Consider the following 12,988-nt stretch of genomic DNA (forward strand, 5'->3'; position numbering starts at 1 on the left):
CCAACAAAAATATTCTTCAAGAATATAACTGAGACAGGAATGCTGGGAAGATAGCTGTTGTGGTGGTAATGGTTGTTTTACAGTCTCTTGACTCACCCCATAAAAAATACACAGAGTAACTAAGTTTGAAAAACTAAGAGACCAAAAACAATATCTGCAACAAAAATAGAGATTAAAGTATCCCCACCTACCCAAAAATAAATGATTCAGATGAAGAGCTACTAGGCAAGTGTGACGTCAGCAAGTATGTGAAAAAGAGCAGAGGGAAACAACAGGGCATTTGATTGTCCTAAAATGAGAACCACAAAATCCTCGACGGTTATTCTCTAAAAAAATGTGAGACTGGGGAGCTGAAATTGAGAGGAACTTTTCATATTACAATTTATAATTGAGGGCAAAGGATCTGTGGTAACATTTGAATGACTAGAGCAGCCAAGACCCTACAAATTCACAAAACTAACCAGCTCAAGTTTCCTTCCTGCATGAAAACCCACAAATGGAGTGTAATGGTTGGAAACAGAATTTAAATTGAGTAGGACAAAATCAGTAGGGGAAAAAAAAAAAAGCCAGATAAATGTGGAGAAGGGGAAAGAGTCAGGAGGTCTCATAAAATACAAGGCCCTATTTTTTTTTTTAACACTTTACCAAAACAAGGAAGGAGGAGCAAAGCTAGAAAAACTATTCACCTTCCTTCCTAAAAGTTCAAAAACACTAATTTCGCATGTAAATAAAAGAACCCAAAAAGAACCTTGATCATTACCCATTTGAAGTTATGATGAGAAAAAAAGAAAATGAAGAGCAGAATAACATCCCTCCAGGAGCTGAAATTACACCAGAAAGACATGTGCACAGATAAAGATTGTAACCTAATACATCAAATGAAGCTAGAAGATTTTAAGAAAATCAACAAAGATATAAAAGAACAGCATACAACAGAAATTTTAAAACTCAGAAATGAAGTGATGGAATTTAGGAAAGAATGAGAAAGAAAAGGAAGGCAAATGAATTTCAGAAATGAAGATAAAACTAAAAGGAACACAAAAGTAAACAAAACAAATAATGCCTTAAGAAAACTAGAAGATGAAAAGGAGAAAAAATAAAACTGAAATGAAAAGACTAACATTATTTGAGAGAAAATAAGCAAAATTCCATGAATGTATAGTCAGAATTTCTTTTAAAAAAAGTAAATCAAAGCAATAGGAAGAAAATGTTTAACTATAATTCAAGAAAACTTTGTGGAAACTGAAAAAAAATAAGACATCAAAGTACATATTGAAGGGGCATACTGCTTAGCTTAATAAATCAAACCAGAACAACCAATACCAAATATATTCTAGAAAAACAATACAACTTTATAGAAATAGAAAAATTCCCTTGGATATCCAAACAAAATTACCAAGTTACTTACAAAGAAAAAAATTATTATCATCACCTGACTTAGCAATAGCTATACTTTATGGAGAAGACAACGCTGTAACATATTTAAAATTCCCATGGAGGGGACTGTGAGTTGATTATTTATTCAGTCAAACTATCTTTCAAGGATAAAAACACAAACAAACCATGAACATGTAAGAATATTATTTTCATTAGTACTTTTCAAAGAAAGTACTAGATGAGAGGCTTCAGACAACCGAGGTAAGTTATCTGAGGTAATATGTGTTATTGACTTAATATGATTAGGGTTGATCAATAACTTTTGTCATCAGAAAAAAAGAAGCAAACAGATATTATGTGTCTCCTGATGAAAGGACTCAATACCATGTCTGAATAATCTTGCCAAATAATTGAACCTGCAATTTAATGACTAATAAGTCCCTTAACTACCAATTTGTGAAAATACAGGGAGAGAGGAACATGTTAAGTGACACTCCAGAGATGCTATCAGCAAAACTAAGTTTATGGACAAACGATGGTAGCTTCAAAAAATAAGTTGTAAGAAAAAAGAAGAGATGGAGAGAAAACTACAGGTTACAATAATTTAAAATCTTATTAAGTAATTACCATGTATAGACTTAATTAGGGTCCTGATTCAAACAAACTGGAAAAAAATGAATATTAAATACAGTCATTTTCAGACCAAGAAAAACTGATAGAATTTGCTGCTAGTGGATCTGCACTAAAAAAAATGCTAAAGAATGCTCCTCAGACAGAAAAAAAATGAGGTACAGGAAGAAACAAGGAACAATTAAAATGGTAAACATAGGAATAATCTAAATGAAATGACTAAGCAAAGTAAAATGAACAAGGTTGATATATAAAAATAAATTGCATTTCTAAATTCAAGTGACAGTTGGAAAATAAATTTTATCTATTTTATAATAGGGTCAAGAAACCAAATTCCTAGGAATGAATCCAACAAAATCTGTAAAACCTCCTCAAAGAATACTACAAAATATAATTTAAAAAAAATTTTAAGTACAAAATAGATGGAGATATATTGATCGTGAATTAGAATACTCATTATCACAAAAGTGTTCAATTCTCTCCAGATTGATTTTTGCCTTAAAAAATTCCCAAAATCTCTTCTGTGGAATTTTTCAATATGATTTAAAAATATAAATAGAAATGCAAATGTACAAGAATAGAAAAGACAAATTAAAGAAGGAAAGTCAGGTGGAAAGACTTGCTCAACTGGATATTAAGATTTATTATAAAGTTACAGTAATTAAGGCAATGTTTAATAGTACCAAGTTAGACAAATAGGCTGATGACTCAGAAGCAGGTCTACACAATAAATGGACATTTGATTCATGCTAAAAATGTCATTGCAGAGAAGTAGGGAAAGGATGGCCTTTTCAATAAATATTGCTGGGATAATTAGGTATGCATATAGGGAAAAATGAATTTGACTCAACACCATAAACAAAAAAATCAATTCTATGTGGATTATAGGCCTAAATATGAAAAGCAAACAATAATATTTTAGATTATAATAGAGGAGATTATCTTTATAACTGGTTTGAGATAAAAATTCTTAAATGTGACATAAAAAGCACTAGGTTGATAAATTTGACCACATTAATACTAAGAACTTCATTTCCTCAAAATGTACCATTAAGCAAATGAAAAGGTATTTCCACACAGAGTGTGAATAGATATTAGCAAAACATATAACTCACAAGGGGCTCATATCCAGGACATACAAAAAAATCTCATAAATGGATAAAAATAAGACAGGCAACCCAGCAGAAAAACAGGCAAGAAAAGAAAAGTTAAAAAGAAAAGGAAAATAAAGGAGACTCTAACAGGTCCTTTGCAAAAGAGAAAATCCAAATAGTCCATAAACATATGGAAAGGTATACAACCTATCAATAAGCAAGAAAAGGCAAATTAAAACCAAGATAAAATATTATCACACACCTAGCCAAATGGCTAAAACTAAAAAGGTGGACAATATCAAGTGTTGGTGAAGATGGAAAGTGATGGAAAATATAAATTGGAACACTTTGGAAACACTTTGTATTATCCACTAAATTTGAAGATAATGCATGCCTGTGATCCAGCAATTCTGTGATGCATGCATATATGCTCCACAAGACATGGATAAGAAGATGCACAGCAGCAATGCAGTCATGGCTCCAAACTGGGTATAATCCAAATGTCCATCACAAGTAGACTGGTTATATAAGCTGTAGTATATTCACACCATGGAATATTAGACAATAACAAACATGAGTGAATTACAGCTAAGTATAACAAGGTGACTGAATCACACAAACATAATATTGAGGAAAAGAGGTCAGGCAGAAAAGAATACATACTACAGATTTCCATTTCAACAACATTCAAACCAGGATATTTACATGGTAAATCTAAAGAAATGCAAAGAAGTTATCATCATATAATTCATCATATGATTAATCGCTACATCACCATATAATTGTAGCTATATTTAGGTGAGAGGAATAAACTGTTATGAGAAAAGGGCACAGAGAAGACGTCTAAGGTCCTGATAAAGTTCTATATTGTGCCCTGATTGGTATGACCTGGGGGCATCCACTTTATAAAAATTCATTAAACTGTATATTTATGGTTTATACATTTTCTCTGGCTGCTTCACAAATACTCAGTGTTAAAAGAGGTTTTAAATGAAGACAGGAAATCAAGGTGCAGAGATTTTGAGCTTTCCAAGGCGGGATGCCTATCAACTCAAGACATCCCTGGTGTCCTTGACCCCAAAACTGGGGCTATCAAGCACTATCTACAAGTTAGTCATCATATAGTAAAGGACATCAGTTATATCTGTAATACAAATAAAATAAAATAAAATAAAATAAAATAAAATAAAAACAGTGGCATAAGGAGGTAGAAAGAGAATCAAACCAAGGAAGAGATAATGTCCAGCCCAACTACTGGAACAAGCTTCATGGAAGTGACATAACCTGTACTAACTCCAAAAGACCATGGCTTTGGGGATTCTGAAAGCCTCCAGGCCTAGATGGATGTGGTCATCCTAACCTAGAAGGACAGATATGGTGCCAGTGCTGCCTCTGGTAATCGGGAGACACAGCCTCTCTGGCCCTCTCTGGAATGAAGGTAGGTCACAGTTTTGGAACAAGAGGCTTGAAGAACAACCATCTCAGACCTGAGTGCCCAAGTTCACAAACAGGAAATCATAGCTGTCAGGAGTAAATTTTGAAGAATTCCCAGTTATAAAATTGTTCTCATTAAAAAACAGCTTAATGAGTTTAATGTATGAGCCCGTAGGAATTAAGTTTCTCCTACAAACGTGCAGATGGGCTCAAAGAGCAAGAGGGAAAACACATGAGAGCAACTATCTCTAGAGAACTGATCAAACCTTGTGGGACTAGAGGGAAGAGACTGGGAGCTTAATGCAATCTGAAAACAAATCTACATGTCCCCAGCCCAGCTTCCTTCCCCCTCCCCACTCTCAGCCTGATCTCCCACCCTAAACCACGTTTCTTCACAGGAGCCAGAAGCTTCTGCATCTTCCATCTGGTGCACAGAGAAGTGACTCATAGCAATAAATACCAAGAAGAAAGGAGCCCTTCATGAATAAAAGGGTAGAAGCAGGACTGGCATGAAGCACTCAACTCTCCTTCCTATAAAGTAAATAAATAAAGCAATGCCAACAACTTAAAAGTGACATGCCTCCTTTCCACACTGCCTGTCACATGCCGCAGTGTCTTCACTGCATCTGACAGCATGACAAGCCAGAATCACTCACTAGTTCCTGTCTTTCTGGGCAGACAAAGACATGGTGTAATTTTTAGAAGCTTCCTCAATGTGCCCCGAACTGAGCACAGTTGGCCTAGCTCCTGCGAAAAGGAACACTGTCTAGAAGTTGCACAATGCAGGTGGGTTGGAGGGTTACATCTTGAATTACTTTTAGGCATCAGACCCCTGGGCATGTCTGGGTCTGCTCGTCTCTTAAAACAGCCTCTGCAGTTCTTTTCAAATTATAGAGCATTTATGAAGGGCCAGCTCTGTCAGGTTCTGCAGACCTGACAGTTGGTGCAGATGGGACCCAGAATCAGTGCCCACTCTCAGGAAGCAGTCTAGCAGGAGAGATAGCCACATTAATACATGAATGCCATTTAGAGGGATCTGTATTACAATGGAGAAAGATTAAAAGATGCTAGGAGGATGGATAAATTCTGCTTGGGAGACCAGGGGAGGTATCCTAGAAGAGATGGTATTTGAACTGGATTTTGAAGAATGATTTAGTAGCTACAAAGAGGGGAAGGGCCAATCAGACAGAGGCATGGAATATGCAAAGACATGGAGTACTAATAATAATATTTATCCTAATTCTAATCCCAATTCCAGCTGTTAAGCCTAATACTCATATTCCATGTACTGAGATTTACTATGAGTTAGGTGCTGCACCAAGCTCTTTACTGTAATTGCTTCATTTAAATCCTATAAAAATCTTACAAAGTTGAAATTATTATTATTCCCATTTACAGATAAGGGCCTGTGGTTGGAGAATTCATACTGCTGGTGTTTGAGAAAACCTGGATAGTGAAGCACACATTTGGCCAAGAGGTTACACTGTCCTTCAGGATGTCGGCATTCTAGCTGAAAATAGAGGTAACCCAACTTGAAAAGTCTTTCTGCTTCTCATAGGACACCAAAGATATTAGAAGAGAGATGTGTGAATGGCTCTTCAAATGGGGATCTGTACTTGTGAAGCAATTCTTCCTTGTAGAAATGAACCAAAGACAGGTGTATAAAGTCACGCTGGGCATGAATAGAGTGAACAGAGATAGGATTATGCAATCCTAGAAAACGAGACCTCAAGTGGTCAGATCAGTGGCAGCTGAACTGCTTTACAAAGCAGACAGGAATCTTCTTTAGCCTTTGAAAATAACTAGAAATAGCCCCCAAAATGACTTACTAAATTCCTGAATAAAAAAATATATGTATATTGGGGGGATATAGAGCTGACACCACAAACACCCATTTCTACCTGGGCCCCCAGTAGCCTGGTAACATACATGCTTGTCTTACAGCCATGAAGGAATGAGAGTGGGGAAGGCAGACTTCAGTGAATTCCATAAAATAAAGCTGTCTCTTCAATTTAGGATATTTATACACACTTTCTTGTTAATAACCATAACAAGAAGAGTGATAATAGTAGCTATTGCTTAATGGGAGCCAACAATATGGGGAAACTGAGGAAAGCCTGCCTTAGCTCATTGACTGACGCTGCCACCAATCCTATGGGTTGTTTTACAAGGTCCCACAGTCAATATAAGTAGAGACAAGATGGCTCAAGTCCTGCGCTCCCAGACTTTGAATCTTACTCTTTTCACCTCAGTGTTAAGGGAAAGTGTGGGAACAGAAGTGTGTCCTGGAGATAATCAACAGACTTGGCCTGCAGGGATTCCAGGAAGCTGAGCTGGGAGCCAACATAGATCCTACAAAGATGCTAACCACATCTGTCACTTTGTGGGTGTCAGCACTGAGAGCATTTACTCTGCCGTCCATGGGGTAATTTGAATGAAATTCCTCATAGGATTCCCAGCCCATTTCCAAAGCATCTTGGAACAATGGGAGACTCTTCAGAGTGCTCTGCATGCCTGACATCTTACAAGTGTATGAGCTGACCTAATCAGACAAAGCCCACACTTGACTGCAGCAGGGAGATGGCCACAAGTTTGTCATTAGGCAGGAAGCAGCTAGAATCACTTATGAAATCATTCTTTGTGACAAAGGCTGACAAAAAAAGAGGATCCCTTTATGGATTCCTAACAGAGGGACATTGACTTAGCCTCTGGGGATGTTTTGAAGGTAGAGGAGCTTGGTTCCTCTGGCTCTGTCCCTGGGCCCATCTCCAGAAGGGAAGGGAGTGAAGACAAGGCCAAGTGGGTCTCAGAGAAGACTCCAACTTCCCAGGACCTTGCACTGAGATGAATGGAAAGTTCTGCTCTCCATGGCAACCTTCTCCTGCTGACTCCAAAGACCATAGAAACAGGTTATGACCCCTGAGCTCCCCTGAAAGAATCTCATGAACCTCCATGGCCTTGGTTGGGAACGCTTCCTCTGCATACCAGGGTTACCCTTGCTTACCTCTATTACAGTATGTTTGTATCAATCAGCAGCTCAGGCCATTAGTCAAACTGCTTGAGTTCAAATCCCAGCTCTGCTATTTACCGTGTTACCTTGGACAAGTTGCTTAATAACCCTGTGCCTCAATAAAGTTTGTTGAATTAAAGAGGACTTCATTCATTCACTCATTCTTAGTGAGAGATAATAATACTAAATTTATTCAAGAAATGTCCAAGGAATAGGAATGTCACAGCAACCCAGGGCAGGATATGTCCTCCTTCTCTCCCCCACCGTACGGGGACTGGACTGGGGAGAAAGCTTTCATTCTAAAACACCAGAAAAGTCACACAATTGCCAATCTTGCCAATCTACAGTCAACCCAGATGAAGGTTTTGATTCTAGAAGACTGTTTCTGTGTAGAAGAAATCCTCTTTGTAAACCTTCCCCTTTTCCATAAAATAGAAACTTCTCCCTTTTCCAAAATATTTGAAAGACAACAGCTTCCCTTCCTTTTAGGTCCCTCTCTACACGTTGCCAAGGAGGAAGTAATGGATTGACTTGTGTGATGAACAGAACAGAACTGTTCTGTTCAAACCAGAACAGAACTTGTAGGGCTAGGCCTCTGCTGGGTTGACTCTCTGGGACCTGCCCACAGAGCATGAGCATTCACTGCTCCTCCTGAAGTCCTGGGAAGGTAAACTCACCTGAACGGGGCTTGGCCTCCTTGCATGTGGGTGGACACATAAATCTAATTTTAGGTAGAAAGGGGGAAGCCCATTCTCAATAGGCAATACAGTTGAAATCTTGATTCCTCTATGCCCGCTGTATCTATTTCCAAAGTTAAGTGGGGAGACTGAAGAACAGCTTTTCTAGAATACCAACATTCCCACTCAAGGAACTAACGTGTCCATCATTCAAAAATCCAAGGAAGATGACTGGGAGAAATGTGAGGAATTCTGGAGCTTCTAATGCAAGAAAAGTCAAATTTCAAGGCAGATCTCCTTTGAAAAGTAATCAGTAATATAATGTACAAAAATCAGTCTTCTTCTAACACTGACTTTTATACATGGGTTATTCCATCAGTTAGGGCCCCAGGGGCACACTCACTGAGGAGGATTTATTTACAAAGGAGCTAACTGCAAAGCTGTGGGTGGAGTGTAGGGAAGTACTCCCAAGCCACCTCCTTCTCATTTTCCATTCCCTTTCTCTCCTTTGATTTGGGACAAATCTGGTAAATGATGCCAGAAAATGTGGCTTAGACTACTTCATCCTTTAACAGATATGGCTAGGTCAGCAGAGCAGACCCTGAATGTATCAATGCCACAATCTGTGTAGCCAGGGATGACCAGCCTGCCTAAAAAGAGCAAAACCTTCTGAGAGTAGCATAAGGAGGCAGAAACAGAAGGAAGACCATGCCTGGGACCTGATACAGTAACTCACCCACTAGTAGCTGGCCCAGTGAATGTTCTTTGTTCAACCAATTGAGTTAGCAGCACTGCCTTGGGAAGGATATAGTATGTATGTGGAGACTGGGAGAGAGAGAGTTTCTTCCCCTCTGGACTTAAGCAGAATTGTGAAAGGAGAGGAGTGAAATTCCCTTCTCCATTCAAGGGCCTTTCCTCAGTTTTGGATGCCCCAAACAAGCCTACTTCATTTAAGAATAAGCTATTCTAGAAAGGATCATTCACCAAAGTTAAAAGTGACTCTGGGTTGTGTACAGGCGAGGAAGGATATATCTACACATAAGTGTTCCTACTCTGTCTGTGAACACAGCTTGAGAGAGAGAATCCTGGTGAGAGAGACAAGTCCTCATTCCTTGTACTCACAGAAACACGTAATGGGGACCAGGGATGAAGACAGAAAGAGGAACTCTGAGCCTGCCATTACAATAGGATACAGCTTGGAGATACTCCCCTGCCCCTTCAGGGGAGAACTTGTCTACCTATCTCAGACATGTGTCACTTCATCTGTACCCAAAAGATCTCTGGGGAAATGACATCACAATCGCACTTGAAAACTCCTCCTCCAAGTTCCTGACAGGAAGTTCTTCCAGTTGTCCCCCCAAGGCAATGGGAATCCATTTCCTCTCTACAGATCCTAGGACAGACTTTATTAAGTCATTCCTCAGCTTTTATTTCTGTCACTAAGTAACCATAATCCAGTGGGATTTCCTCATATCATGACTATCAATAATTAATCAACTTCTCTTGAGAGCTCTGAAGAGCTTTGATAAGGTTAAGTGACGATATCCAGAGTCAATCTTGCCTAATTATCAGGTCTAATGCTTGCCTCCTTCACATTATGAGAAGCTATTCCTGCTTCTGAAATGTGTATGTCTGAACTAGTTTCTCACATAAAAATATCTAGAAATCCATGTTTTAAACTAATGATTCACTGTGCTATCTTATGTATGACCTGCTAATTTGTTGAACCACTTAAGACTATGACAAAGCTGGGCCTTCCAAACTCATGACCAATAGGGAGAGATGCTCCAATCACTTAGCTGGACCTTGTAGCATTTGGGTTTTGCAGACAGATACTGAATCACTGCCATGCTTTCAGGCATCAGCACCACAATTTGAAAATGACACAGTGTGTTTGATATAGGAGACGGGCCTCTGAAAAGCCAGGAATGTGAGAATTTTTGTAAACCAGAATTAACTTTCCATATATATTGTCAACCACATTTTAAAGATTTTCAATTTCTGATTCACTGTGGTCAGTCTTGGGTTTATCTCCAAATTCCCACCCCATACCTAGATGAATAGTAAATTTTATGGACAACAACAATAAAACCCCAAATTTTATATAACTAGTGATGGCCTCTATATAAGAGATTATTTTCATAAAGGAAACTCTTTAGGCACAAGGGATGAAAATAGGCATCTCCTATTACAGTGATTCCCATACTTTTGGAATGGCCTAGAATATTTAGGTATTGACAGGATTGTCAACATTTTAGTGCGCCAAGTTAGGATATGATTTAAAACTTTAAAATAAACACCATTTAGAATCATCATTACTTCATAATAGGAGGTACATTTGAACACCAAAATGTAAGAAAGCTATAATCTCACAATGAATTAAGAAACAGTTGGCAGTAGTGTACTGATTTTTAAATAGATATTTTAAACTCTTTTAAATGTTGAAAAATTGTATGATACATTTTAATTTATGGTGTTATTCTGCATGTAATTTATTTTGGTACAAGTGTGGTCAAGTTAGGAATATACATTCACCAGCGGGACACAAATTAGAGCTCAAACATTCAATTTTTGCTTCTGTCATGGACGTTGTCTAAAATCCAGGTTGATATGAGTATATGAACGCAAATGGAAACAATACACCTAATAATACCATTTCTTTCAATAAAGACTGTGGTAGGTTGAATTGTGTCCCCCAAAGAGATATGCTGAAGTCTCAACTCCCAGTACCTGTGAATGTAACCTTAATTGGAAATAGTTTTGCAGATGTAATCAAGTTAAGATGAGGTCTTACTGGATTAGGGTGGTCCCTAGTCCAGTGATTGGTATCTTTATAAGAGAAAGGAGAGCAGCACAGAGACACAGAGAAAAACACAGAGGGAAGATGGCCATGTGAAGATGGAGGCAAGCCAAGGAATGCCAAGGATTGCCAGGAACCACCAGAAGCTAGGAAGAGGAAAGGAAGGGTTTTTCCCCAAAGGCTTCAGAGGGAGTATGATCCTGTCAACAGCTTAATTTTGGACTTTTGGCCTCAAGAACTGTGAGACAATAATTTTCTATTAAGCCACCCACTCTGTGGTACTTTGTTACAGCAGCCCTAGGAAACTAACAGAGACTATTCTGGGTGAACTGAAAGAAGCCAAGGAAAGCGGCTCCTCTCATCCTAGGTCCTGGCTCTGCTTTCTTTCTACATGGGTAAGGAAAGATCAGGGGAGGGGGCCAAAGATCTGGACATCACAGGCTATCGGAAAGTGTGCCCCATTCAGCTGTGGCTTGTGGCACACATGTCACAGATGAGCACTGGTCATCAGAGTTTTCACAACAGATAAAAAAAATTAAAAAGCAACCAGGACAAAATAGCAAGAATGTTGCTCATTTGTATGTTCTCATTTTCATGTAATAGGTTGTCTTGAAGCAAGGTTACCCTTGAACTGAAGCATCCCATTGACCAGAAAGGCTCTCTGGAAGCCAAAACCCAAACGGCTAAGACTGAGGAGAAAGCTCCGAGGCCTTTCGCCTTCTGAGTAAAGAATTAGATTCCTCTGCCTTCCAGGCTCTTCAGTTAAGTCCATGAACCCAGAGTTTCCTGCAAGACCCAGCTGTCCCCACTGTCAATGGGGCAATGGTCTCTCGGGGAACAACTGTCCAGGCCACTCAAAGCAGTTACACAAACCTATGAGAGCAGTTCTTAAACCGAACGCAAGAGCCCCCGTCTGTGTTTGCCCTCCTGCACTCTTGTTTGCAAGCCTAGGGAGGGCAATGCCTTCCCTATGGCTCCTGGGTTATGGAATGTATTTAAATGCCTGGTTCAAAACCCTCATTCACCCCTCTCAAATTTGACAATTGTTTAAGCATTATTGCTTGAATGGATACAGATGTTCAGCTCATCTCTTGTTGGGGGGAGTGTTTCTTTAGAAGAAGGGGGAAAATTGGCTTTTTTCTTCTTTCTTTTTTTTCAGACACATATTTTATCTTTATGTTTGTATCAAGAACTGCCAAGAGATGCATCTGGTCCCCAAATCAAGAATCTCACACTCCTCCTCCCAACTCACAGCTTTCTAAGCGCCTTTCTTTGTGATCTCTGCCCAAACAAGCTGTAGGCAGAGCTCACTGGACAGGTGACCCACACCTTGTGGAAAAAGAAGAATCACTTTCTCATCAGTGCCAGAAAGAATGGCACCGATGGCATTTTTCATGGTGTCGCCCTCCCCCAGCCTTTTACTTTTTTGTGTGTAATTCATTTTCTGATTCATATTTTCGGCAGCTAGAGCAAATGCCAGTTTAATTAAAGTCCCACACCGCCCTCCGTTTATCCAGTTAGTGGGTTCACTGGCTCCTCAACAACCTTCAGTATCTGCATTTTCATGAATGCTCAGCTGCTTCTGGCCTCACCCCAAGATCTGTTACATATTAAGTTATAATAAGATATAGGCAATTCTAGTAGCAGCAGGACAAATAGATTTGTATGGTTCATTACAAGGGATTTCTGGAACATACGTAGCGGAAATAGCCTGCTTCTGGGGCACAGCATAGTCTGGAGGAAAAATACATTTTAAAAAGGTGGGAGGGGGTGGGTAGCAGAAGTTTCCATAAGAAAGTTCTAGATATAAGGAAACCCTATCAGCTCAGTAGCTCTCTGTTACTTAGATGAGTGATGTTTCAACATGAGAGCCACAAACAAGTGAAAGATACAAGGATTTCCCCTGGAAAATGGGTGGGGCCTGTTTCTCATTTTTAGAAACAAAATGTAATACCATTGTCATGGC

The sequence above is a fragment of the Monodon monoceros genome, unplaced genomic scaffold (assembly GCF_005190385.1).
Source record: "Monodon monoceros isolate NGI ecotype Baffin Bay Population unplaced genomic scaffold, NGI_Narwhal_1 Super_Scaffold_12, whole genome shotgun sequence".
NCBI classification, from domain to species: Eukaryota; Metazoa; Chordata; class Mammalia; order Artiodactyla; family Monodontidae; genus Monodon; species Monodon monoceros.